The sequence below is a fragment of the Crocuta crocuta genome, unplaced genomic scaffold (assembly GCF_008692635.1).
Source record: "Crocuta crocuta isolate KB4526 unplaced genomic scaffold, BGI_CrCroc_1.0 scaffold253, whole genome shotgun sequence".
NCBI classification, from domain to species: Eukaryota; Metazoa; Chordata; class Mammalia; order Carnivora; family Hyaenidae; genus Crocuta; species Crocuta crocuta.
In genome coordinates, this window is record NW_027529451.1 from 675,640 (window position 1) to 703,186 (window position 27,547).

Genomic DNA, 27,547 nt, shown 5'->3' on the forward strand with positions numbered 1-27,547 from the left:
TTGGGCAGTGGGTTGCATCTGATGTGATATCCAAGGGAAGTTACAAGTAGAACAGTCACTGAGATACTCCTTTATCTGGACATATAACCTATAATTAATCCATACCTATACAATTCTTACTTATTTCAAACAGGTCTATAATCTCAGAAAAATAATAGGCATGAGTAGGTTCACTCAGGTTTTCTCTCATTCCACTGATTTTCACAGCAATGCCTCTGTGCTCCTAGGGGAAAAAAAAAGAAATGTCTTGGTAGCTTCACATTATGTTTAAATGTGCTTTTATTGTGTGCTTACAGTCTTTTCAATGCATAGACCCCATGGTGCATGCACGATTTGTAAAATGGGGAATCTATGCAAGGAACTTAAATATGGAAGAAAAATTTCAAAACAGTGTACAAATAGCAAGGTTAAATTGAATGCTGTTAACCCCCTGCTGACACCAACTAATAGTGCAGAAGCAACAGCAGGAATCTGAAACGGAGGTTAGTGTTGGGAAATTTCCGTTCATGACATTTATAAATGAAATACACTGCCTAGTTTTTCTTCCTAGGGTATCATTTTAAAGAACATTTAAAAAGTAGCATCAAAGATGATACTAAGTGTATGTCCAGTAGAAATAAAAGAAAAATTTAAACAATATCTGAGATGAAGCCCCTGTTAGAATTCTGGTGAGTTTATTTCCTGCCTTTAACAAATTGATATCATTTATACAGCAAAATGTGTAACTACTAAGATTTCTTCCTACATTATACAGCTCAATGACTTAAGATAGGAAGAAACCCATGTAATCAGCAATCACATCAAAGTACTGAAAATTATTACCACCTTAGAAAATTTCCTCATGCCTCTCAAAACCATATCTATTTTTATTTAGAAGTCTTGTTTCTCTAGTTATTCTCAATGTACCTCCAACTCTATATAAACTACCATGTCTGTTTCAAAATTACAGGCTGAGTGCCTCTTGCTGCCACCTTCTCTTCCCAATATATTCTTCTCTCCCCAGAGCAGTTCTCTTCTGCTTTTGAATTTATTCCCTCATATCCAGTTAAATGAAAGGAAGCTCTTATTTTGTGGATAAGTAAATAATTAGATAACAAGGACATCGTTACCTGGGTAGAAAATTTGTGAGAACATACTTAGTGGAGAAAGTATAAAGAACCTGTGAATGACATTGAGTGAAAAATATAAAATATCCCTAATGCTTTATGTAGGGTATTGATATTTAACAAATAAAAAAATATCCATTACAAATAATGTTCACAACTGGTTATAGATTTAATTATGTATGTAAAATGCTAGTCACTCAAACTAATTTCATCATTACTCCATTTTTAGAAAAGTTTGAAATTCTATAAGCATGTCTCATTTTTTCTTTTTTTGTTTCACTTCTGTTCCCTTCCTTTTTTTATAGGAAAACTATACTCAAGAATAGTTTTCATTTGCCTGTTCATCTTCCTCCTGCTATTTTCTACTGGTATTCTTCGATTGTCTTTCTTCATCTCCTTTCCCCCCCCCCATTTCTAGAACTCAGCACATTCATTTTCTTTATATTCAGATGAATCTGGTAGTTCTCCCTCCACAACTGGGGAAGCTAATTATTTCCTCCATCTCCACCCCAAGTCCTTAAATATTAAAATGCCATTCTCAACAGTTCCCTGTTTTCTTATCATTTCAAATTTTTTTTAATGTTTTATTTATTTCTAGGAGAGAGAGAGAGAGAGAGCGTGAGCAGGGGAGGGTCAGAGAGAGAGGGAGACACAGAATCTGAAGCAGGCTCCAGGCTCTGAGCTGGCTGTCCGCACAGAGCCTAACGTGGGGCTCGAACCCACGAACTGTGAGATCATGACCTGAGCCGAAGTCGGATGCTTAACCAACTAAGCCACCCAGGCGCCCCTTATCGTTTCAAAGAACACATCTCTCCATCCTTCCTTTCACATCACTCCTATGAAAATGTAGTGATATTCATTCAGAAAGTTTTGAACTATTATGAATTTGATTCTGTTCTATTTCCTAGAAATAGAAAGAGGATGTGTGTGTATACACACACACACACACACACACACACACACACTACCAGGGTATTCACTTTTTAGATTCCCTTTATATAATTTATTTTTAAGTTTACTCAGTGTTTCTTTAATTATAGAAATTACTATTATTGTCTTGTTAATCCATTTCAGTATTTTATGTTTTGACTTTAAGCTGCTTGGTAGCAGGATAGGTTCCTACTGAATTCATGTTGAAGAGTGCGTCACTACAGCACCCCAGGAAACATGTAGATAGTGATTCAAAACAGGGACAAACTTAAGACAAAGACAAAAAAAGGAAATCTGATAGAAAAATAATACAGAACTGAGAAAGACAAAGTTGTACAAAAAATGTAGGTAGATTAATAGAAAAAAAATTAAAGAAGCAGGTCATTAGGGCTACTAAAACAAAATAAAACAATCCCCCCCTCCCCCATCCCCTGCCATTAGTAAAAAAGGTAGGGAAACAAAACATGGAACAGATCAGAAAAGTGTTCTGGTGACTGAATTGATCATAGCTTGTGAGAAATTTTCACAGCTTTAAATCAGTGATTAAGAACAGAAAGAGCCTACATTTTCCATTTCCACATCAGGCTATTTGTATCTAAAGAGGCAACAGATATAAACTATGTGAGATTTGAGAGGATTAAACTTTGTTTTAATGAGTCTCAAGTCTGTGACAGATTTTCGGTCAAGTTGTTTCCCTTAAGTACTGATTTAAAAAACTAATAATTTAAAACTGCCCGACCCCCACAAATGGTCCACAAAGCATTCTTCTTTACTTCTGAAGGTTTTATGATGCATTGTTATCATTAACTAGTCTTCTGCTATTAAATTGAAATGACCAGCTGAGACAAACAGTTCTGAGAACATTATTCTACCACTGATTAAGACTGGGTTGCCAGATATTAGAAGTAAGTCATTTAGTTTTCTGAGCTTTCTGAGCAGATTTGGTGACCTTGCTAGCTCCAGCAGCCTTCTACTGCTTTGATAGACAAGCACAGCAAGTACCTGTGGCATGTCATTAATAGCAAAACAACCCAGAGGAAGATACTTAGAGAAACTCTCAACTATGTGGGCTTGCCAGGAATGATATAAATGATGACAGCATCACCAGATTTCGAGAATTTGAACCATCTTCCATCTTCTTCCCAGAATGATGATCCATCTTCTTCAGCCGAGCAAACCTGTGAGCATTGTGAGCTGTGTGACAATCCTGCATAGTGCACTGATTTGGACTGGATGGCTCAGGATAATCATCTGAGCTGTGAAGCCAGCTGCTTCCACTGGTAGTTATTTTGGCTGTCACCAGCCACATTGCCACAATGAACAGTTTGGGACACATGCTTAACACTGAAGCCCACATTGTCCCCAGGAAGAGCTTCACTTAAAGCCTCATGGTGCATTTCAGCAGACTTTATTTCAATTGTAACATTGACTGGAGCACAGGTGACCACCACGTGAGGTTTGAGAAGATCAGTCTCCACAGGGACAGTGCCAGTACCACCAATATTACAGATGTTCTGGAGGGGCAGATGCGAGGACTTTCCCATTGAATGTGTTGGTGGCAAGATTGTGTCCAGAGCTTCAAGTATCATGGTTCCACTGGCATTGCCATCTTTACAGGTGACTTTCCGTCTCTTGAACCAAGGCATTTTAGTACTTGGCCTTGACATGTTATCACCATTCCAGCCAGAAACTGGCACAAATGTGACTATGTCAGGGTTGTAGCCAGGTTTCTTAATGTAGGTGCTGACTTCCTTAACGATTTCCTTGTATCTCTTCTGGCTCTGGGGTGGCTCAGTGGAATCCGTTTTGTTAACACTAAAAATTTGTTGTTTCATACCTAGTATATAAACTGGAAGGGCATGCTCCTGGGTTGCCCATTCTTAGAGATACCCACTTCAACTTTACCAGTACCAGCAGCAACAATCAGGACAGAAGATTCAGCCTCAGATATGCCTGTAATTGTGTGTGTGTGTGTGTGTGTGTGTGTGTGTGAGTGTGTGTGAGTGTGTGTGTGTTTAATATTTTATTTGAAGTAATCTCTGCACCCAACATGGGGCTTGAACTTAACAATTCTAAGATCAAGAGTTGCATGCTCTACTGACTGAGCCAGTCAGATGCCCCTATAATCATGTTTATGATAAAGTCTCTGTGTCCTGAGGCATCAGTGATGGAAACATAGTGCTTTCTGTTCTCAAATTGCCACATGGAGATATCAATCATGATACCATGTACACATTCACCTTTCAATTTATCCAAGACCCAGGCATACTTGATGGAGCCCTTTCCCATCTCAGCAGCCTCCTTTAAAAATCTTTTGATGGTCCTTTTGTCAGTCCTACCATATTTTTAGATCAGATAGCCAGTAGTAGTGCTAAAGTTGCACTCATCTGTGTGTCCAATGATGATGTGTTGAATCTTTTCCTTTCTCATTTTGGCTTAGATTTAGAGGTGGTTTTTGTGACACCTGTGTTCTGACAGCAAATTTGTTGCAAAAAAGAAAAAGGTTTTTTTAAAAAGATTGTATAAAATTCACTTAGAATTCCCAGTGGAGAAGCTTGGTTTAGGGATTAGGGACCTATATAAATATGAAATAGCTGCAATTACACTTACTAGGCTAGAATTACAAAAAAGCAGTTTCCATGCTTCAGGGCATAAAAAGATCACCGAATGCAATAAAAATGAAAGGTCTCCTTTCTGTATGTTTCTGCCCAAGTACGCAACTGACGGGACCTTAATGCCTGCCTCTAATGCAAGACAGAAGTGTATTCGAAGCAGAAAACCAGACATGATGGCTAGATGGCTAGCTTCACTATGGCAGTTCTCATATTTATTCCCAAGAGCATATTCAAAAGTATGCTTAGTGCCTCAGCAGGTTTGGTGGTTTGGAGACATGCTGAGTGAGAAATAATAATAGAACAAGTCCTAGGGGATGTGATGTACCAAAAATATTATAATACATATGTGAAATAATAACTTGCAAGAAAATGGCAGCTTTAAAGAGTGTAATCCCATTATTTTCTTAGAGAATATAAGAAACTAAAAGATCTAAGCCTAAAAAACAGTTCATTGACACCTTATCCATAAAAATGTTTCATTATTTAATTATACATGCTAGAGAGCAACAAAGAAAAAAAATCCCCCAAACCCAAGGCAATAAAAGCAATAACTTCTCAAGTTTTATCTCATCTTAAGAGGCATTTTTCCAGGAAGGCCATTATTTGTGGGACCACAGGGTTCTGTGTGCCTGGCTAATTTTGGACTCCTTCTTCACATACTGTTTGGCGTTGAAGTGATAATAATACAAACAGCTTCTTTGACCAAAGGCCATGATCAGAACTGCTCTTTGAATAAGAAATAATACTTTCAAATAACTAAAAATTCGCTGTAGGCTTAATTGAGACTAGATTCTGAAATTTCTGATTCCACAGTTATGAAAGACTGTAAATAGCTGGGTTTCCTACATTCAACTCATGTGTATATCATAGCTGAATGAGTCCTGGTATTTTGAAGTAATGGGTTGTAGAGAAGTAGACTTTGTTAAGTAACTGCAATTCCAATGGCAATCACAGGTTTCCATTAGATATACATTGGGAAATGGTGCACCATCCTCTTTGAAAATAATAATAAGCTTTTAGAATTGGATGTGCTTCATGAGGCAAAACATGTTTTTAAAAACATTACAATGTTTTATGATGTTTTTTAAAATCCAGTTTCATTAATTCCACATGTTCCATTCCAGTTTTGATTCTTGAAACTCCTAATGCAGAGGTATGTATTTGTGGAATATTTTGTAGTAACAAACAAGAGGAAAAATATAGTTTTTATAAGATTCCTAATAGCCAGTGTATATAAACCTAGAAACATATTTCTACAGCTGTTGGCTAATCAAATTTTTGTGTATTTTATATGTACCCCAAAACATAATTTAAAATTTTTTTTTTTATTTCTGAGAGAGAGAGAGACAGCATGAGCAGGGGAGGGTAGAGAGAGAGGGAGACACAGAATCTGAAACAGGCTCCAGTCTCTGAGTTGGCTGTCAGCACAGAGCCTGACACAGGGCTTGAACCCATGAACCATGAGATTATGACCTTAGCCAGAGTCAGGTGCTCAACCGACTGAGCCACCCAGGTGCCCTGAAACATGATTTTTAAGAGGAAACTCTGAAGTGAATGCTTCTTTATACCAAAGAAAGACACAAGGTAGTGCAAAGAATACAAACTTGAGAAATAAAGTGGTTTGCTTTAGCTCCTAAGATACTCATCACTTATCTTAATTTCCTCAGTTTCCTTATCAATGAAATCAGGGTGATTAACACTGACCTTGATTATGTTGTTGGAAGGATTACTATGTAACCTGCTGAATAGAGCAACTGGCACAGAGTAGGAGCTTCACAAATGTCAGGCACCATCACCATCACCATCACCATCACCATCATCAACCTCATCATCATCATCATCATCATCATCATCACCTTTTTTGTTATTTCATTATCTAGCTGGTTTCTACATTAATTATAATGTTTACAACACAAGCTCCACACATAATGATATATGTAATTAAAGGAGATTAAATGAAACGTTTTATTAGATGTTGAGAAATAGTAATCCATACAAGTTCCTACAGTTAAAAAACAATACATAGGAAAACCAAAGCCACCACAAAATGAAAATAGTGCAGAAGCAACTATTTACAAAATTAGTCCTAACTCATATGTTATTTCTTCACTTAAATCAATGTATATCTCTCTATATAGTATATCTATAGTATATCTTCAGATATACTACAGAGATATCTATAGATATATACATATAGATAGATAGATGCTCATCTATCAAAGACATTGGTTTCTCAATAAATACAAGGCAAATTCAATTCAATTATAAAGTGAAATTGGAAATCAGTCAAAAAGTTTCCTGAAATGAGTTAAAGCAGTGATGAAGAACTGCAGGGATCATAATCCAAGCCACCGATGAATGACAAAACCAACAAGGATGATTAGAGTAAGTTCTTCAGAAGGACTTGATTAATAAAGGACTATGAGAAGCCCTTAAGAAAACTGATGAAATGCTTTAATATGTTTTTTTTGTAAAAAATGATGTTACCATTATGTAAAAGTCACATTTGCAGTTTAAAAGTCTAATAATTTACTATCATGTTTACAATTATGCCCATAAAGTAAACATTCAATTTTTACTATCCTACTAATTAGAAAAGATTTTCTAATGTTATAATTTTTCTCAATTGAGTAAAAATCAACTTATTTTTTTTAAGATTTTAGTTCAGTTTCTCACAATTTACCCTGAATGTGTTTGGTACCATTTTAAGTGGGATTTCACTTTAAGGAGGCTTTTCATAAAATTATCCTACTATAAATACCTCCAAATATGAAATAAATGAATGAAAAGTATTAAAATTGTTAATTTACATAAAGTTATATAGAAGGTACTTTGTATTATCCTCACTTAGCACTCAAATAGATGATTTTATATTAAAGTGATTCTTTGGTTGGCACAAAAACAGACACATAGACCAATGGAATAGAATAGAGACCTCAGAATTGGACCCACAAATGTATGGCCATAATCTTTGACAAAGCAGGAAAGAGTATCCAATGGAAAAAAGACAGCCTCTTTAACAGATGGTGCTGGGAGAACTGGACAGCAACATGCAGAAGAATGAAACTAGATCACTTTCTCANAGAGGATCATGGGGAAGAAGAAGGGGAAAAATAGTTGGGGAGAGGGAGGGAGGCAAACCATGAGAGACTCTTGAATGCTGAGAACAAACTGAGGGCTGATGGGGGTGGGGGAGAGGGGAAGGGAGGTGATGGGCATGGAGGAGGGTGCTTGTTAGGATGAGCACTGGGTGTTATATGGAAGCCAACTTGGCAATAAACTATTTAAAGAAGAAAAAAATAAAGTGGTTACATAAAGAATATCCAAAAATATCTTAAACTTATAGAAAGTAATTTCTTCTGAGGAGTTCAATTTCCTTCATACAGAGTTTATAAATTGGTTCATCTTTGGTCTGAAATAACTTAATTTTTTCCCTCTAACAAAGACCAGTTTTCATTTAAAATAGGCTAAAATCCCAAAGGAATAACCATGATCAACTCCAAACTGGTAATCTTTCCAAATACAGTTGTACCTCATTTATCTGACACCACTGGAAAATGAAGTATCAACTGGAAAATTTACTGTGAATCTGAAGATGATCCTGATAGGATCATCTGTACCTCTTCAGGAATAGTTCATTATTTTATCTTCTGTGCTACCCAATAGTGTTTAGAACACAGCTGATAAAACACTACCTTTTATTTGAATTATTTGCTTATATGTCTGTTTGAACCATTACATAGCCAACTCTTTGAGGACGAAGGACATGTTTTATTCATCTTTGTATCCACAGCATTCAGTTAGGTGTAGAGCATGCAGTAGAAATGCAATTAATCTTTGTCACATAGTGGAAAGAAGGAGATGGGGAGAAAAGGCTCAGACTTTATTTATAACACTGATTTTTTTTTAACAATAAGCTTTCTGAATTATAGCACTCTTCTTTTTCTTTTTAATTTTGTAAGTTTATTTATAAGAGAGATAGAGACAGCATGAGTAGGGGAGGGGCAGAGAGAGAGGGAGACACAGAATCTGAAGCAGGAGTCAGGCTCCGAGCTATCAGCACAGAGCCCTATGTGGGGCTCGAACCCACAGACTGAGATCATGACCTGAGCCTAAGTCGGATGCCCACCCGACTGAGCCACCCAGGCGCCCCAGTACTCTTCTTTTTCTTAATGTATGGAGTGAACTAAACATGCTTATTTAATTTTTTTTGGATGACTAAGGGTCATAGTTTGTAACATTAATTATCACTCTGTGCCTTCTTAATGATGCCTTCTAGTACCCTTCAGATACTTAGGTTGGTCTTTTCAAGAATTAATTACTGTGGGACTTTCCAGTTGGGGAGACCTCTTCTCATCTACAGGAAGAACTGGAAGTTGACTAGGAAAAACAGTTAAAGAAGCACTTTAAATCAGTAGCCTTTATACTGAGGACAATCACGGGTACCAGACAGGGTGGCTGGCTCTGTGGCAGCTTATAGGTCTTCTCCATATTCCTGAGGATTCAGAAGTTTACTTCTGCATTCAGAGTTTAGAAAACTAGCTCATATTTAATTCCATTATCTGTATTTCATAAATTCTCCCCTTCAGAGCACACTGGAATTCCAAATTCTCACACTGTCCTCAAGTTGCAACTACAATTTTTTAAGTAGTTAAAATGTTTGATTACATAAAAAACAAAAATGTCTTAGTGCTCAGCTAAGAATTACACAAAGGTAAAAATGTATTATTTTCAATGGCCACAGAAAGACAAAAAAAGGAAACATTCTATATCTAAAGTATTGGTTTTTAACAGGCTCCAAGTGTTTATTTTGTAGATCAAGGTTCATTTCAGATGTGCTAACCATCAAAGCAGTTTCCAAAGTCCACAGATACCAGTTATAGAGGTCATAGGAAGCTATTTGGAAGTTATTTTTCATCTAATTCTAACAGGAGGAGCAAGTAGATAGACCTGTTTTTAGAATGGAAGACCTATCTGTATCAATTGACACACTGAAAACCTGCCAGAACTTTGCCCAAAGCAGAGGCTCCTCTCGAGCTGTCAGTCAGCACTCTGTCACTACCCTAGCAACACCACAATCCTGAAAGAGTGCAAGAAACATGAGCGCAAAACCACAAAAGTAGTAATCTTTCCAGAGATCTGAAAACAACAAAGAAAGAACCCTGAAATAAATGTAATGCTGTTGAAAAGAGGGCTAAATGTGGAGTGTGAGCCGATCATGGCTCCTTCATGACCACTCCCCTTGTTCCTGTACTCCCACTCCAACTCTGATATCAGAGACAACAGAGCATAGTGAAAAGAATATACATGTGGATTTGAATTTTATTTCAACCCCCTTGGGTGGACGTTTAATAATCTCTTGGGTGGTTTATTAAAAATATCTGCACTTCATTTCTCATAGGGTTATAGTCAGATGCAGTGAGACACCATAAGAAATAGCATACCATGCCTTGACATAGGCAAGCACTCAAACCATGTTCTTTTATGGCACATTAATGTAAAGCATATGATGTGGTTTTTTAAAAACTTTCCTTAAAAATGCGGGGTATTTGAATACCTATTTTTAATTACCTTGTGATATTCTTACAGCTACCTTTTAAATAGATAGATAAAAGCAAAATAGAAAGCATGGTTATCCTTAACCATACAGTTTATAAATTACTGTGTAATTTGTATTTGTACAACACTTGTATCAATTTGATTCTAACAGTCAGATTCTTAAATAAGTTATTGATGTCTTTGATGGAGCTTTTTTGAAATTCATTTTCTCTACCTCTTTTAAAGAGGTTTGTTATATATTGTGACAAATAGATGTTTCTAAGCTAATTTTATTGGCAGGGCTTAATCAATTTTATGAACCATCCTATGCAAAACTATTTTTAAAAACTAGTTTACTATATTTATTTTGTTCTGAACCATTTCAACAAGGCATAGTAACTACACCATTTTATACCATATGGACATTTTAACAGAACCTTTGTATAAAAAAAATTAATAGCTGATTCAAACCCCTGACAGAACAAGAAAAGGAGTATATGAATATTTTTTTCAAGAGGTCTTGCCACCAGTTTTCTTTCTCTTTTAAAAATAGATTTTCTTTGGCTTTGAAGATAATATAATTTCAGGTAAAGAATTTCTACCTAAATGTAAATGGTACATGTTTAGGCATCATTAAGTCAAACAGTGTTGCTGGAGTCAAATTACACCACCCCTCCTCCCAAGATATACCTGTGGTTTCTCTAGTTCTTTTTAGTTATCTCTCCATTCAGTACATTTATTTTCTTAAAATAGTACTCTGATTTGAGAGCTTGCATGTTGAATTAATGGCTTTAATGGAAAAGTTATGCTTCCAGACTCCTGAAATCCTCTTTGGAATATAATTCCATGTATACAATTACAACAGATTTTTAAAAAATCCTAAATCGACCTGTTACACGGAGTACTATTTGGAATTGAAAAGGAATAAAATGCTTCAGTATTTTCAGTGGATATTCTTGCAGTCTTATTTATGTGTATGTGTGTATACATAAAACCGAAAATTTGATGTTGTTTGTTATGCAGTATAATTTAGTCTTTCCTGATTGATAATAGAGATTTAATGTTTGTTCTTTTACCAAAGGCTAGCTCCCAAAGTCACTTGGAATTTATATGAAGTTTTCTCAAAGAGGAGAATAGTCTCAGGCAAAAATTTTAGAGTGAAGGGTACTGATGAGGAGTAGAGGAACACTTTTGGAAGATATTTAAAACAAGGGTGAGCAGGTAAAGTCAAATACACTTGGACATAGGAAGAGATGAAAGGATCAATAAAAATAAGTTCCGGAATAAGAGTTTTCAGGGAACATATGAAAGTGAGGAATTTACGTATAGTTAGTGTCAGAATGTGCCACCATAAGGCTGACATCAGGATGAAGCCCTAATCTCACAGCCCTCTTTCACTTCCCTAACAGCGCATATCTGCAAGTTTAGTCTGTACAGTTCTGGGATTTGTTTTTGAACAGGCATGAAATACTTGTTTAATACATAATCAAGATTTCTTTGTTACCAATGCTTTTTTCTTGCTCTGTCAGTGACTGTCTCACTCAAAGTCTTGATCATCTGAATGCACTGGTTTATATAGCCACCCTTTTTCCTGACCTTCTTAGTTTCTGGCTCACTGCTTTCCCTTGGTCCTAATGACAATTCAGAGAATACTTCTTTGCTGCTAAAAACTGGCAGCTTAATATACAAAATAAAAACTTTAAGAGATGGCAGAATATCTAACTGTATAATTCATAAAATCTTATCTCATTTAGATGAGAGCTAAAATTTTCTTAATGTAATTATAGAGGCTGTGTACATATTTTACATACTGCTTTACAAGGTCAGTGAACAGAGAGACCTGAATGATAGCATGATTTTTTTTTATCCTAAGGGTAATGCTGTAGAAAAAGGAGCACATATTACTTATGCAGCATAGGTTTTATGAATTAGGAATTTTAATTTCTATGGAGATTGTGATAGTATTATAATTTGACATTTTTTAGCGTAAGAGGTATACATTGGCCGGTCCTAATCTAGGGTGTGCATCAAAAGTAACTTTACTTTCTAAACTGATCTCTTTCTAGTTATAGGCAGCCATTTCAAAATTATGGCATAAAATACACAACCCAGCATGGTATAAAATACTAAACCTTTCATTTCAGAAGGCATCTCAGTATCTTTTTTTTTTTTTTTTTTAAATAGGCTCCATGCCCAATGTGGCGCTTGAGCTCGTGACCCTAAGGTCAAGAGTCACATGCTCTATTGACTGAGCCAGCCAAGTACACCTCATTATCTTCTTTTTAAAAATACTTTCTTTTGACTATTCAGTTTATAAAAATTTCTGCTCCTTTCTATTGTCTCCCCTCCCTTCTTAATCAGGTTGGCATTTGAGTGCAGGCAGAAGCATCGCTTCTGTTGCTGTCCTTCCAGAGAAGCATTTCAAGGGCTTGACTTCTGGGCCTCCTCAGTCTTGTTCTTACTATATCTGCTTGGTCAGTAGGCAAGCTGTGCCAGGATTTGCAGAGGTGTGCGTTTCTCTCTTTTCACAAGAAATATGCACTCTGCTGCCTTTTCACTCTTGAACCAAGTCCATGTCAGTCTTCCAGTTCCATTAGCACTTCCAAACTCTTTAGAGGAACCTCAAAACTCTGAGGTGCTTTCTCTGTACTACCTTGGAGTCTGGAACTTTGTGAAAACTGCCCTCTGGCCCTTAGCTAAGGAAACCTCCCTACTACTTTCCATTACTGCTGTGCCATGACAGACACAGCACTTTGTCCCAAACAGGACTTTTGAAAGGTTTGTGGTTTTGCAGACTCTTCCTGCCTCTCCTGCACCCTGTCCCCCCAAACCAGGCACCAGCCTGAAAGTTTGCCTTTTCGGGGCACCTGGGTGGCTCAGTTGGTTAAGCATTTGACTTCACCTCAGGTCATGATCTCATGGTTTGTGGGTTCGAGCCCTGCGTTGGGCTCTGTGCTGACAGCTAGTTCAGAGCCTGGAGCCTATTTCAGTTCTGTGTCTCCCTCTCTCTCTGACCTTCCCCTGCTCACGTTGTCTCGCTCTCTCTCAGAAATAAATAAAACATTACAAAAAAATTTTTAAAAGATTGCCTTTTCACTTTTATTGGGTTTTATATTCTGCCTCTAGTGTGAAAGCTAGGGATAATGAAGGGAACTCAGTCCTTCCTCAGGACCCAGGCAGTGACCTCACCCTAAGCTTATCCATTCACTCTGAATCTCAACCCTACTAGACCCGAAAGGGATGGAATTTCATTTCCAAGACATCTAGAATTCTACTTGTCACTATGATTATAATATAGTTAATCCTCCAAATTTTTTTTCTAATGTAAAAACTCAGCTTTGGAAGTTCTCACAAGACCTTTTTAACCACTTGGAAGCCTGACTTACAAGCTTTGGACTTAAAAAAGAAATCTACTTTCAGAATGAAAGTTAAGCTTCCCTGTTCTAGGTAGCATTCTTAGCAATAAGCTTCGAGCTTATGCCTGAATTAATAATAGTCATAATGGGAGCACCTGGGAGCACCAGTCAGTTAAGCATCCTTCTCTTGATATTGGCTCAGGTTGTGATCTTACTATCCTGAGATTGAGCCCTGCATCATGCTCCGTGCCTGCTTGGGATTCTCTCTCCCTCCCTCACTCCCTGCCCTTCCCTCGTTTGCATATGTACTTGTGCTCCTCGCCCCCATTAAAGAAAGAAACTTAAAAACACTAGTCACACAAGTAGGGTATGGGTAGGGTTGGAGGAAAAGTAAAGAGAAGGGAATAGCATGATTTTTATAAAGGGTGCACTGGATAACATTCAAAAAGCTATTATATTACCCTAAGTACTAATTGGCCATCAGAGAATGGTACCGTTTCAAGGGAGAGGAGTCTCTGATTATGATCTTTTAGTAACCATAGTACCTAACAGTTGGTATGTAATTGAATTTTTCTCTTCAAAAATTAAGTTAAATCGGAAGTTTTCATATTTCTGACACCTCGTATGAAAACTGCATGTGCAGTCTGATTATTTTGCAAGACTGAGGCTTCGGGGGAAAAAAAGAAATAAAAAGAAGTTTTCAGGAATGAACAGCATTTTCCAGGATGTAAGGAAATAATAGTGTTTTCTCAGGAATTGCTCATGACTCTTATGACGAATAAAAAAGAAAAATGAAAAGCTGAAAACATGGAACTATTCCCTATTTTTAAATGTTGTGAATAAAATTTTATTGATTCTAAAGAAAATACCACTAAATATAGTTTGGAATAACATTTATACAATATAACTTTTTAAAAATAAGTTAATATATTTATTTATTTTAGAGAGAGAGTGAGAATGAGCAGGGGAGGGGCTGAGAGAGAGGGAAAGTGAGAATGCTCAGCAGGCTTTGCACTGTCAGCACAGAGCTCAATGTGGGGCTTGAACTCATGAACCATGACATCATAACATGAGCTGAAATCAAGAGTCTGACACTTAACCAACTGAGCCACCCAAGTGCCCCTATACAAGAGAATTTCTTATTAACTAATATACAATGCATCACAGTCTTTGAAATAGTGAATGCCCTTATAATTGTGAACACTTGTATAGCTAAGATTCCACTAGTGATCAGTCAGAATAACCTCATGTCTCAACTAGTGGACTGTTTGGAGATCTCTGAAAGCTAAATACCTTTCACTGAAAGTTATGCCTTGATAGTTGGGAAAATGTCATTTTCAACCTATGTGATAATATGATGGTAGTATCTGAAAGCAAAATCTGGATCTAGTAGGTTAATTATAAATGAAAGATACTAATCTTTTACTGCTCTAGGATATTAACAACTCAGCTGAAAGCATTTATAAATGTAGGAAACATTTTCACATAGCTGAGATTTTATTTTAATCAAATAATATTATTTTTCTGTGTCTGAAGACTTCCGTTAAAACTCAGCAAGCTGCCAATTTTCTTTCACTATTAATTATTAGCTTTAAAAGAAATACACTGTTAGAAACTACCTTTTAAGGAAAGGGAAACCCAGAGTTAGGCTTAACATAACAAAGGAGTAGAGTGTATTCCAGTAGAATGACATATGAATCACACAGAACAGTTTTCTGTTACAGAACCATGGTCAATTAGATCAGCACAGCCAAAATCATTAGTTGTGGTTGAGGTTGGTGAGATGTTTTCCTTACTCCTAGGTGTTCTAATATCAGTTTATCACTTTCCTACCCAGTGTCTGAAGCTCTGCTAACCTTAAATACAGAATTGAAAAGAATGAAATAAGAAAGTAATCAAAATGAGAATATCAGTATTTTGCCTATATATTAATCAAATATACAGCAGCATCTACTCAAAAAAGGATTGTGAAGAATATTTCATAAAGGTAATTTAAATGCTTAACATGGCATGGGCACTTGGGCGGCTCAGTTGGTTAAGTATCTGACTTTGGCTCAGGTCATGAGCTCACAGTTCGTGGGTTAGAGCGTTGCATTGTGCTCTGTGCTGGCTTCTCAGAGCCTGGATCCTGCTTCAGATTCTGTGTCTCCCTCTGCCCCTCCTCTACCCATGCATGCACATGCACTCTCTCTCTCTCTCAAGAATAATAAATAAACCTTAAAAAAAATATATAAATGCTTAACATGACAGTAAACATAACAAATTATCAGTTTAATGGCTTCTAATTTTTGATGTCTATGATTTAAATTTGTTTTTAATTTCTGGGACTTATTTTTCCTCTACCCATTTTCTTCCATGACTATTCATCTTGTGAGTAATTAGTCAATGCTGTTCAACAATGCTGTTGAACAAAAATGCGACGGTATTTTGATTATTATTGTGATTGAAATTCTGAAGAATGTTTTGCCATGTTAATTTTTAAACTACATAAAGCAAATGATATGTAACAAAATGATAAAGTTAGAAAAATGCTGTATTGGCTCTACTGTACAGATCACTGCTGAGCCTTGTAAAATATCGCCTTCGTTAATCTGTTCTAAATTCTAATAGCCAATAAGAGTTTAATACAGGGTGTCCAGAGGACAAATAACTCACAGTCATCAGGAGTGTGGTGGTGGAACCCTTCCCAGTGTTTAGCTATACCTATTTGCTACAACCACAGCTACACTCAAGCCTACAAGGGTTGCAATTTAAGTGCACTTTTAAGCAGGTGGCCTCCAAATTCAAATAAATTGCAATTGGTTGATCTCTGTCAGAGGCAGAAATGACCTGTGCAGATGAGTGCAGCTGTATAGGCAGATACCTGTTAGAGGATGAAATTTCTCTTCCAGGGTCTCTTGAGGATGTTTTCACCACTCAAGATTGCAGACATGGGTGCACAGTTGAATTCAGAACAGTAATACCTTACATACACAATGTTTTTTTCTCTCCCCACAAACTTGTTTTTCCAAAAAATTATTTTCTCATTTAATTAATTCATTCTCTCATTCATCAAACATTTATTAAGTGATCTAAAATTTAATATTACAATACCCACCCTCAAAGGAGCTCAGTCTGGAAAAGGTTCCAGGCTCAGAGCTGTCAGGACAGAGCCTGACATGGGGCTCAAACTCAAGAGTCATGAGATCATGACCTGAGCCAAAGTCAGACGCTTAATCAACTGAGCCACCCAGGGGCCCCTGAGAAATATTTACAAAACATGCTTACGTCACATTGTAATAATTTGCTTAGGATTCCTACTATGAAGACTGTTTACAGTAAAGGATGTATATATATAGGTAGTCCTTTGTGGTTTTATTTTACGTGTTATCACTTAACTTACCCCATGCTTTAAAATGAGCGTTTGGTTTTTTTATTATAGAAAGCAGGAGTTGCCCAATATATGTCCTGTGGGAAAGTTTTTTGGAATATTTTTGGACAAGCTTTTAAGTGTCTCCCTTTGAAAAGGGAGTTTGAGCTAGCTACCTCTATTGGGAAATGATGACCAAGGGAGTGAAAATCTTTGAACCAGATAATTCAAAGTACGTATGTTTGAAGAAAAATAAGTTGAGCATAATCAATAACATGGTTAGGCATTCCATACCTGCAGATTCTGGATAAATCATAGCTGGGGGGAACAACATATAGTAAAAAAAAACTTGAGTAATTAGCATAGTAAATCATTTGCCAGTGACTTAAAGGTTGTTTATTTGAAAACTAGATTTGGTTGGTATTTCTTATTTTCAAGTCCATTTTTAAGTTAATACATATTACAAGTCCAGACTTGAAACTGTTCATGTGCCCTAAATATAGAGTGGATAAAATATGATATATTCATACAACAGAAGACTCAGCAATAATAATGAGTAAACTTCCACTACACAAACATGGATGAGTCTTACAATATTGAGCAAAAAAAGTCCAACATAAAAGAGGACATACTGTATAATTGCATGTATATACAATCTCAAAATAGTCAAAACTCATCAATGGTGTTAGAAGTGCAGATAAGTGGCTATTTGGAGGAGTAAGGAGGCATTGCCTTAAAGGGAGCAAGAGAAGGAGTTGGCATTGTTCTTTTAAAAAAAATTTTAACGTTTATTTTTGAGAGAAAGACAGAGGCAGAGACAGAACAGGAGCAGTGGAAGGGAAGAGAGACAAGGAGTCACAGAATCCAAAGCAGGCTCCAGACTCCAAACTGTCAGCACAGAGCCTGATGTGGGACCCAAACTCACGATCTGTGATCATGACCTGAGCCGAAGTCAAATGCTTAAGCAACTGAGCCACTCAGGTGCCCTGGCAATGTTCTTTTTTTAATCTGGGCACTGGTTATATAGGTGTGTTCTCTTCAGGAGACTTCTTCACACTGTATATAGGACTGCATGCTTTCCATATGGCACACTTGACGAACCTCTACTTAAGAAGTAATATACGTGTGGGGTGCCGGGATGGCTCAGTCGGTTCAAGGTCTGAATAAGGCTCAGGTTGTGATTTCACAGTTTGTAGGTTTGTACTGACAGCAAGGAGCCTACTTCAAATTCTCTGTCTCCCTGTCTCTCTGCCCCTCCCTATTCACTGTCTCTCAAAAATAAACATTGAAAATTTTTAAAAATAAAGAAGTAATGTTCACTTCAGGAAATATTTTTTAAAAATTGGAATATATTGCATATGCAGTCTTAAATCTTGCTTTTTTCATTTAATACTAAGTCATAAGCATATTTTCATGTTATTTAATGTTTCATTAACAGAAATGTTGATACTTTCTTTATCGTGATTAAGATATTTTGAAAATAATCTTATATGTATACACACACACTAATATGTAAAGTTGTAACATAAAAACTGGAGTTAAAAACCCAGTATAGAATAATTTTTAAATATTTTTTCATGTTAGACTACTAGGCTTATGCTACCGAAAGCAAACACATCTTTCCTCAAGCACAGTAACAGTAGTGATGGGAGAAAAGTCCCCTAAAGGAAATGCTTCTCTCTGTAAATTGTTCTGAAATACCCATTCTTTTAACTGTAAGGCCTGTGTTGCTATAGTTTCCCACATTTATTAAGTAGGGAAAATAATGAAAATATTATTCTTGGCTTTAAGGCTAATAAGAAAACTTCCCCTTTTCGTATAACACATTCACCTCTTCAGTCAGGCTGATGCTAATTATTACTTTGCATTCCATAATATTCTCAATGAAGAATATATATATGTATTTCTGGCATCAGGAACAAGTCAGAAATTTTAAAATGTATACCTATGAATAAATAATACAATTGACTATAAATAAATACACCGGTGCTCTCCAGAACATACTGCCTTCTATTACCAGGGGCATGGTTTGTGTAATGCTAAAATTTAGTCTATGACCATAGGATCATTCACAAAATCTCACAGAGTTGTAAAGTAAATGTTTATAAAGCAATAAAAAACATACCTCCTGTGCTGAATAAACTACATAATCAGATTAGCTAAGACAAGTACCCGGTAATGCTTAAATTTTCCTTTCAATCTGGAGAGAAGAGTGTCTCCATCAGCACTTTTCACCCCTACTAATCTAACCAAATTTGGTATTTCAAATTCAGAATCTCTATTGTAAACAGTGTATTTTATAAAACACCTAATTCTTAGGCAGGAAGTCAGCAAATGTTTATTTTCTTTCATTTCCCTTACTGTTAATTATTAGGTGTGTTTTATGGAACTATAAACACATAGTTAGTCTTTATGGTCTTTTGGCTTCTTCATAATTTTTTTTACATCATCTCATTGATTCCTTTAGAGAATTAAAGTAAAATGATATACAGCAGAGTGTTGTTTACTTCTCATAAAGAGGAAAAATTGGCCAGATGCTTCTGCAGATAAACACTTTGAACAGTGACTACACTATTAACATTATTAGGGCATTTTTAGAAAAGAGAAAAGGGGGAGGAGAAGGAGAAAGCAAAAGGGAAAACAATGATTTAGAATAAGCTCATGCAGATAAGAGTAGCTGTGGGAGACAGGCTTTAAAATACTATCTTTAATTCCTTTTCACAGTTTTCAGCTTAAAGTTTAGGTGATGAACTGAATCATTACCTATGCTTAAACATTGAGCTTGTGGTCTTCTAGATTTAAACTTAAGGACACAATTAGAAAATTATGTATATTATCGGGGCACCTGGGTGGCTCAGTCGGTTAAGCGTCTGGCTTCCACTCAGGTCATGATCTTGCGGTTTGTGGGTTCCAGCCCCACGTCGGGCTCTGTGCTGACAGCTCAGAGCCTGGAGCCTGTTTCAGATTCTGTGTCTCTCTCTCTCTCTGACCCTCCCCTGCTCATGCTCGCTCGCTCTCTCTCTCTCTCAGAAATAAATAAAACATTAAAAAAATTATGTATATTATAAATAAACTACCAGGGTTCATAAGTCCATAATGAGACCTACAGTGCCCTACAAGTAGAATCTCAACAATGTGGCTTTGAGTGAATTATACCTCAGTTTCCTCATCCATAAAATGAAGATAAGGTTATCAGTACCTAAGATTATAAATGTTAAATGAGGTCATGCATACCAGTCACTTAAAATAGTATCTGGCACACAGGAAGTACTCTATAAAAGTTTACCATTATAACTGCAACTAACATTACCGCCAGTAAGGTAATTTGTGGCTTCCCCCTCTGGTGTCTGTGTCTACCCTACCACCAATATTTAATGCTGCAGTAGGATGGAAAATGGAATTCTAGGCTATTGGCAAGACTCCTGTCCCTTTCTATAAGGCAGGGCCTTTGGCTCTGTGATCATACTCTTTGGAATTATGGTCTGCATTTCAAAAGTCATTATTATGGACAAAGATACTGACCTACTCACTTGTGTAATCAGAAGGCTTTCCAAAGAAACTAAATAAAACTCTGTCTCTGGTGCTAATGTCTTCTTCCTAGTTGGGAACCGGAGACAGGGACTGGTGAAAGAAAAGAGCATACAGGAAGAAGTGGAGGAAATGGGAAAATACGATGGTAAACTACATTGCCTGGATAGAAGAGAAACACGTGGTTTATATATCTGCCCTAAAGATCCCATTTACCTTATCATTGTTTTTCTGAAGTTTCTCTCAGTTATAAACAGAATCAACAAGGACATACCTTGTTTCTAGCTTTCAATTTTTCCTGTTTTTGACTTATTTACATCTACATCAGGAAATTTATGTCCAATACAGACCAAGAAAGGTTTCCAGAACTAGAGCTCTCATTTCTTCAAAATACAGTACTGTTTATGTTTTTTTTCCTCTGTTTAACATTTTTAAACATGTATTTTTGTGTAGGGTATATTTTATTTTAAGGAGGATTAGGTGTGATTGTGTGCTTCCTAATGGCAACCTGGAATTATTTTTATAATCATCATCTATTTAGATTATATATTTGTTTTTCAGGAGTGTAACTTGCATTTGCATTTGCTTCACAAGAAAAAAAGAATGTGGTACATGGTAGATGGAAATTATTTTTCCTCACTGTCCAAAGCTAGTTTACAAATACTTCCTATTTTAGCTAAAAACTTAATGTAAATGAATAGTTCCAATTTTTAACTCTGAAAACCTGATTACCAAATAGATAAAAATAAATTTTTAAAAAGGAATAATGAATCTTCAGAAATACAGCACATCGTGTATATCTTTTATTCATTACAGTGGTTTGGGAAAATTTAGAGCCTAACAGACCTAGACTCAAATGTCATTCTAATATGTTAACTATATGACCCTGGAAAGACCATAAAGCTTGTAGATTTCAGCTTATCCACATGTTAAATGGAGGTTACCAACTGAAAACTCATAATGTTATCCAAATATTTGAAGATTTTCAATGATTTCCTTCTTTTAATCCTAATGCCGTTTCTCCCAATATTTCCAGTTGTTTCCAATAATAAACACAAAATGAAACAAACAAGAAATTAATCACTTTGCCTTCTTTGATTATTTTAACTCAAGTTAAAATGAAATAATTTCAGGAAGTACAGTTATATTTTAAGGATGTATTTAAAAAAACATGCTGCTAACATAATAAAAATATACTGTTCCCCAGATAATGTGTAAGAAGAAGGTGGAAAGACTGAAATAATCTTCAAGAGAGGTAAATATACAGGGACAGAGCCAAGAAAAATAGCGTGTGTCAAAATCCTAGAGAAATTGACACTAGCATAGAGAAGTTTTGCAGTAAATACTTGCAGAATTATCTTGTTGGTAAATATAATTTATCGTCAAATTGGCTTACTTACAACACCCAGTGCTCATTCCAACCAGTGCCCTCCTCAGTGCCCATAACCCCTTCTCCCCCAACTCCTACCCACCCCCCATCCACTCTCAGTTTGTTCTCTGTATTTAAGAGTCTCTTGTGGTTTGCCTCCCTCCCTCTCTGTAACTATTTTTCCCTCTTCTCTTCCCCCATGGACTTCTGTTAAGTTTCTCAAGATCCATATAATGAGTGAAAACCTATAATATCTGTCCTTCTCTGACTGACTTACTTCATTCAGCATAATACCTTCCAGTTCCATCCACATTGTTGCAAAATGGCATGATTTCATTCTTTTTCATTGGCAAGTAGTATTTCATTGTATACATAAACCACATCTTCTTTATCCATTCATCAGTTGATGGACACTTAGGCTCTTTCCATAATTTGGCTATTGTTGAGAGTGCTGCTATAAACATTGGGGTGCATGTGCCCCTATGCACCAGCACTCCTGTATCCCTTGGGTAAGTTTCTAGTAGTGCTATTGCTGGGTCATAGGGTTAGGTCAAGGTTAAAAATAGTTCTATTTTTAACTTTTTGAGGAACCTCCACACTCTTTTCCAAAGTAGCTGTACCAGTTTGCATTCCCACCAACAGTGCAAGAGGGATCCCATTTCTCCACATTCTTGCCAGCATCTGTAGTTTCCTAATTTGTTCCTTTTAGCCACTTGGACTGGTGTGAGGTGGTATCTCAGTGTAGCTTTGATTTGTATTTCCCAATACTTGCAGAATTATCTAGTGTTTTGGTCAGTGTAATCATGATAACTGAAATACAGGACATTATTATAAAATTAAATTTAAGAAAACCATCCCCAATAATCATCTTCTCTACCCCCCATTAAATTGAAGAAAACATTCACATTGGGAACTTTGTGTGTCTTTTTGTTTATTAGTTTTTTATTTATGAAATAATTTCAGACTTTTAAGAAGTTACAAAAATAGTACAAAGTATTCTTACAAAGAACTCCCATATACCCTTCTTTCAGTTTCCCTGATTGTTATCATGTAAGTATCAAAATCAGAAAATTAACATGAATTTTATTCTATTAGCCAGTCTACAGACCTTTATTAAAATTTTGTTTATTGCTCTACTAATGTCCTTCTGGTCTAGGATCCAATCCAGTATTCCCAACTATATGTAGTTGTCAGTTTTCCTTAGCTTCCTTAATCTGGCTTAGGTGCTCTGTCTTCCATAGTCTTGACACTTTTGAAGACCACTGGTCAGTAAATTTGTACCATGGCTCCTAATTTAGGCTTGTCTAATGTTTTCTGTGATTAAATTCAGATCATGCATTTTTGTCAAGAAATGTGGTACTGTGTCCTTCTCAGTGTATCATATCAAGTATAAAATATTCATATGTCACATTATTGAAAAGGTCTACTTTTATCACTTGGGTAAGGAGATATTTTCTCTTACTTTCTCTTTCTGCTTTCTCTTACTATGAAGTTACTGTGTTTCCCCTTATAATTAGTGTCTTGTAGTGTGATACTGTGTAAATATCTTGTTTATGATCATGCTATACCCACTAACTGGTGATTCTTACCTGAAACAGTAAGTTACCATACTGGTGATTTCCTATTTCCATCATTCCTTCTGTGTGTATAATTGAAGTTCTGTGGCAAGGAAAAGCTTTCCTTTCTTATTTTTGTATTTACTTATTTATATCTATATATTTTTATTCTATGGATTATTATCCATTATTATCATTGTTCCACTTGTCCCCAATTTGGCCACAGAGAGCTCCTTAAAGTTGTTTCCTCTGTTCTTTGACATTCTTCTGTCAGTTTTTAAAATGTTTATATATTTAAAATGTATATATATATATATATATATAAAGAGANNAAAGAGAGCGAGAGAGAGAGAATACACACACATGTGCAAGGGAAGGGAATTGAGAGAATCTTAAGCAGCCTCCATGCTCAGTGCAGAGTCTTATGTGGGGCTCGATCTCACCACCCTGAGATCATGACCTGAGCTGAAATCAAGAGTGGGGCACTCAACTGACTGAGCTACCCACCCAGGCACCATGCTTCCATCACTCTTTGAACATTTCCTTACTTTCTAGCATACAAGATATTCCAGGCTTATTCTGTACTTCCCCTGCTCCAGTCCTGAAGTCTACACTTTATTTTTTTTTATTTTAAATTAAATATTAATTTACTTAGTTTGAAAGAGAGTGCACACATATGCACGGAAGGGGCAGAGAGAGAGAGGGAGAGAATCCCCATCACATGGCAGAGCTCAACAGACGGCTCAGCCTCACAACTGTGAGATGATGACTGGAACCAACATTGAGAGTTGGACACTGAACCACTCAGGTGCCCTGTGAAGTCTGCTCTTTATCCAAGAAGCCCTGGTTCCTTTTGTGTGTGTGGGGTGTGGGGGTGGAGGGTGTTAATTACTGAGAAACCAAAATCGGGGCACTGGGAGAACTCATTGGTGCTATTGGTGGTTCTTTCCTTTACTGAACTAGGAAATCCATAACGTATACACATACCTAGTCTTTTATTTCTGTATCTATCTAAAACCATTAGTTGATAATGATATCTTAAACTATAGCTCAACACAAGATTCACCGTAGCTTTCCCCTACAAATAAGAAGTTTTTTGTAGCTCCTTTCTTTGACATAAAAAACTTGATTCTTGATAACCACAATATATTTATTTGCCCATCCTGGATACACATCAGTTAGTTTCAGAATTGCTAACTCACACTTTGGATTTTGCTGAGTTTTCACTTAGTCTAGTTGGATTGCACATTTTGATTCTGAAATGCACAAACAATATGCTCACACACACGTTAACCTATTGGAAGTGTACGAATAAACATTATTTCTAGTCTTCTCCATCTTGGTAATATATGGTACCATCCCAGAGAAATATGAGGTCATCTTTTCTCCCAGTTAACAAGTTTTGTTCATTTTATTTCCTAGTAGCCCTCAAGCTGCTCTGCTTCTCTTCTTCCCAACCTGCTGCATCGCTCAGCTAAACCACTGCCAGAGCTTTCTGGTTGATTTCCCCACATCTGGTTTTGCCCCCCTCCAATCCAGAGACTCAGTCAGTGATCCTTTAAATATACAAATGTGATCATTTCACTCTAACTCCCTTTGATGGTTTTCTCTATATTTTAGATAAAGTTTAAAATCCTCGACATAGCCTCAAACACCCTGCATGCTCTAAAACTTCTTCCAGTCTTCCTAGCTTCAAAGCATAGTGTTCACTCCCCTTATTCTCATTGCTACATTTATATTAACCTTCTTTGAATTCCTCTTTTATACCCCAGGTCTTGCACATGCTGCCCCCCCTCCCGTAAGGGTGCTCCTCTTCCCTACATGTCCCTTAGTCCTGCTAACTTCTAAGTGTCATTCAAATCTCAACTTAAATATCATTTTCTCAGTAAAGTAGTTCCTGAACTGCCATTCTGGGGTAGACTCCTATGTCATATCATCCCAAAGCATTTGGCATTTCTCAGTGACAGTTTATACTAAACATATTTGTAATTGCTTCTTCAAAGTCAGCTTTTCCAGCTATGTTACAGACTTTTTAAAGGAAAAGATTTTTGTCTGTTACACACTGAGATATTTATTGTATCTGAAACAGTGTACAACACAAAAGCAGGGCTCAATTGAAACTGAATGAGTGCCTAAATAAATGAATAAAGGAACCAGAAAGTATTGTCAAAACATGTTAGGTAGATGCTGGAGTGATATCATGATTGATAACTACCAGCAACCCATAGACACTAATCTTTGTCCAATTTTTATAGATACAGAGACTTCTGGATCCTTTCTGGTGCACTTTATTACCTTACAATATTGGAAGTATCACTAGAAGGTAATGTACAGCCCTTTTCTCATCCAGCAAATGGAGAAAGGTTAAAATTGATTTGAAGGAGTCGAGAGACATAAAAAATAATTTTCTAAAAAGCCTAAAATTTGAATACATAAAAAACAATCTTCATCAACTGTTCCTTTCACAAGTTCATTAGATTTTGCTAATCATCACTTACTTTAAATGCAACTGCTTTGAACTATGCAGTTTGTAGATTAGCCTGCTTTATGTGCTTGCTGCAGTTTTGCATTCAAGTAAATTTATGGTGAGATAAACACTAATACAAAGACCAGTCTGTTTCAATGAGATGGTGATTGCAAATTTTGAGATGTTTTGTCACTACCATTGTATTCCCAGTTCAGTAGACTTTCTGACAGAAGCTTCCCTCTCATGGGACTGAAGAAATCTATAACCAAGCATAAATGAGCCTTTAAATGTGTTTGCCCATCAAAATAATTTGTCTGTAGGAATTTGGGGAAGATTTTGGCTTTCATTCTTCTAGATACTTCTAAAATCATACTCTTATTTTATTTCTCAAAAGTGATGTGAGAAGGGCTATAGTTCATTGCAGATACTTTTTTCCCTTTTCTTCTTCTTTCTTTTTTTCTTTTTTCCTTGCTTCCTTTCTGGTGCAGTTATTTCCCTGCACCTTGGGACATCAGACATCTGTGTCAGCATATTAGCAAACTGGTGATTTCAAACCATACTCTAAAAGCTAAACAGTATTAATTTTTACAGAAATAAAACACTATTCCTCACTTGCTTTTACTAATAAGTGAAAATTAGACAGTCTTGCTCAAAATCACTGTGTATTTCCTAAAAGGATGAACAAATCTTGCTCTAATACTGATGACTGAAAATGATAAAGACAGCATTTGATATTTTGAGGCATTTAGGAGGCTTATACTACTTACTATACCTCCAATTTTTGAGCAAAGAAGAGCTGCGTCAAACCGTACCTTTCACCCTCTTCACAATAATTATCGTGACTTTTGAATGAAACATTCATTTATTAAATTTAATTTCACTAAATGGTAACTACACTGCATAAAGTTAAAAATGCATTAGAAATAAGCAAACTAAATGTTTGCTGTTCTTTCACTCAAATGTAAAACAAGTGAAAATAATGAGCTTCAAGTGATAAAATTTTACTGTAACTGGTATTATTACTATAGATATTTACTGTGGATTAAAGCTAAGTATAAAATATAAGTTGAAAGCAAGCCTAGTGAACTCTAAATATTTGTTAAAACACTGAAAGATTATTTTAAACCTGTAAGATATATGCATGATCATTAAAACAAGTAAAATTAAAACTGAAAGTCTAGGGGCGCCTGGGTAGCTCAGTTGATTAAGCGTCTGACTTAGGCTCAGGTCATGATTCTGCACTTTGTGGGTTTGAGCCCGACGTTGGGCTCTGTGCTGACAGCTCGAAGCCTGGAGCCTGCTTCAGATTCTGTATCTCCCCTCTCTCTACCCCTCCCCTGCTCGCGCTCATTCTCTCTATGTCCCAAAAATAAATAAACATTAAAATTAAAAAAAAACAAAAAACAAAAAATAAAACAAAGTCTGGATTACATCAGATTCAGAGTGGTTATCTTTCTTGAGTTTTTACTATGTTCTAAATCTTCTGTAACAAAATTTACTTTTATAATCAGATACTTTTATTTTTTTTTAATTCAACCAAGTATGTTATGTTACCTTTTGAGAGAGAGAGAGAGAACGAATGAATGTTATCTTTTGAGAGAGAGAGAGAAAGAGAGAGAACGAATGAACCAGGAGGGGCAGAGGGAGAGAGAGAGAGAGAGAGAGAGAAAGAGAAAGAGAGAATCCCAAGCAGGCCCCATGCCCAACGTGGAGCCCAACATGGGTTTTCCACC

At 36.3% G+C, this 27,547-nt stretch overlaps 1 protein-coding gene, 1 non-coding gene and 1 pseudogene across 2 annotated transcripts in view; 2 read left to right on the forward strand and 1 right to left on the reverse strand.

The window, feature by feature from the left end:
- Positions 1-27,547, forward strand: part of UBE2E2 (ubiquitin conjugating enzyme E2 E2) — a 373,168-nt gene that overhangs the window by 134,545 nt on the left and 211,076 nt on the right. The gene's annotated exons all lie outside the window — the stretch shown is intronic.
- LOC144228791 (elongation factor 1-alpha 1-like) lies at positions 2,947-4,466 on the reverse strand (annotated as a pseudogene).
- On the forward strand, positions 14,133-14,215 carry LOC144228833 (small nucleolar RNA SNORD60). Its single transcript, XR_013334280.1, has one exon. It is a non-coding gene; the product is annotated as a small nucleolar RNA SNORD60 (small nucleolar RNA).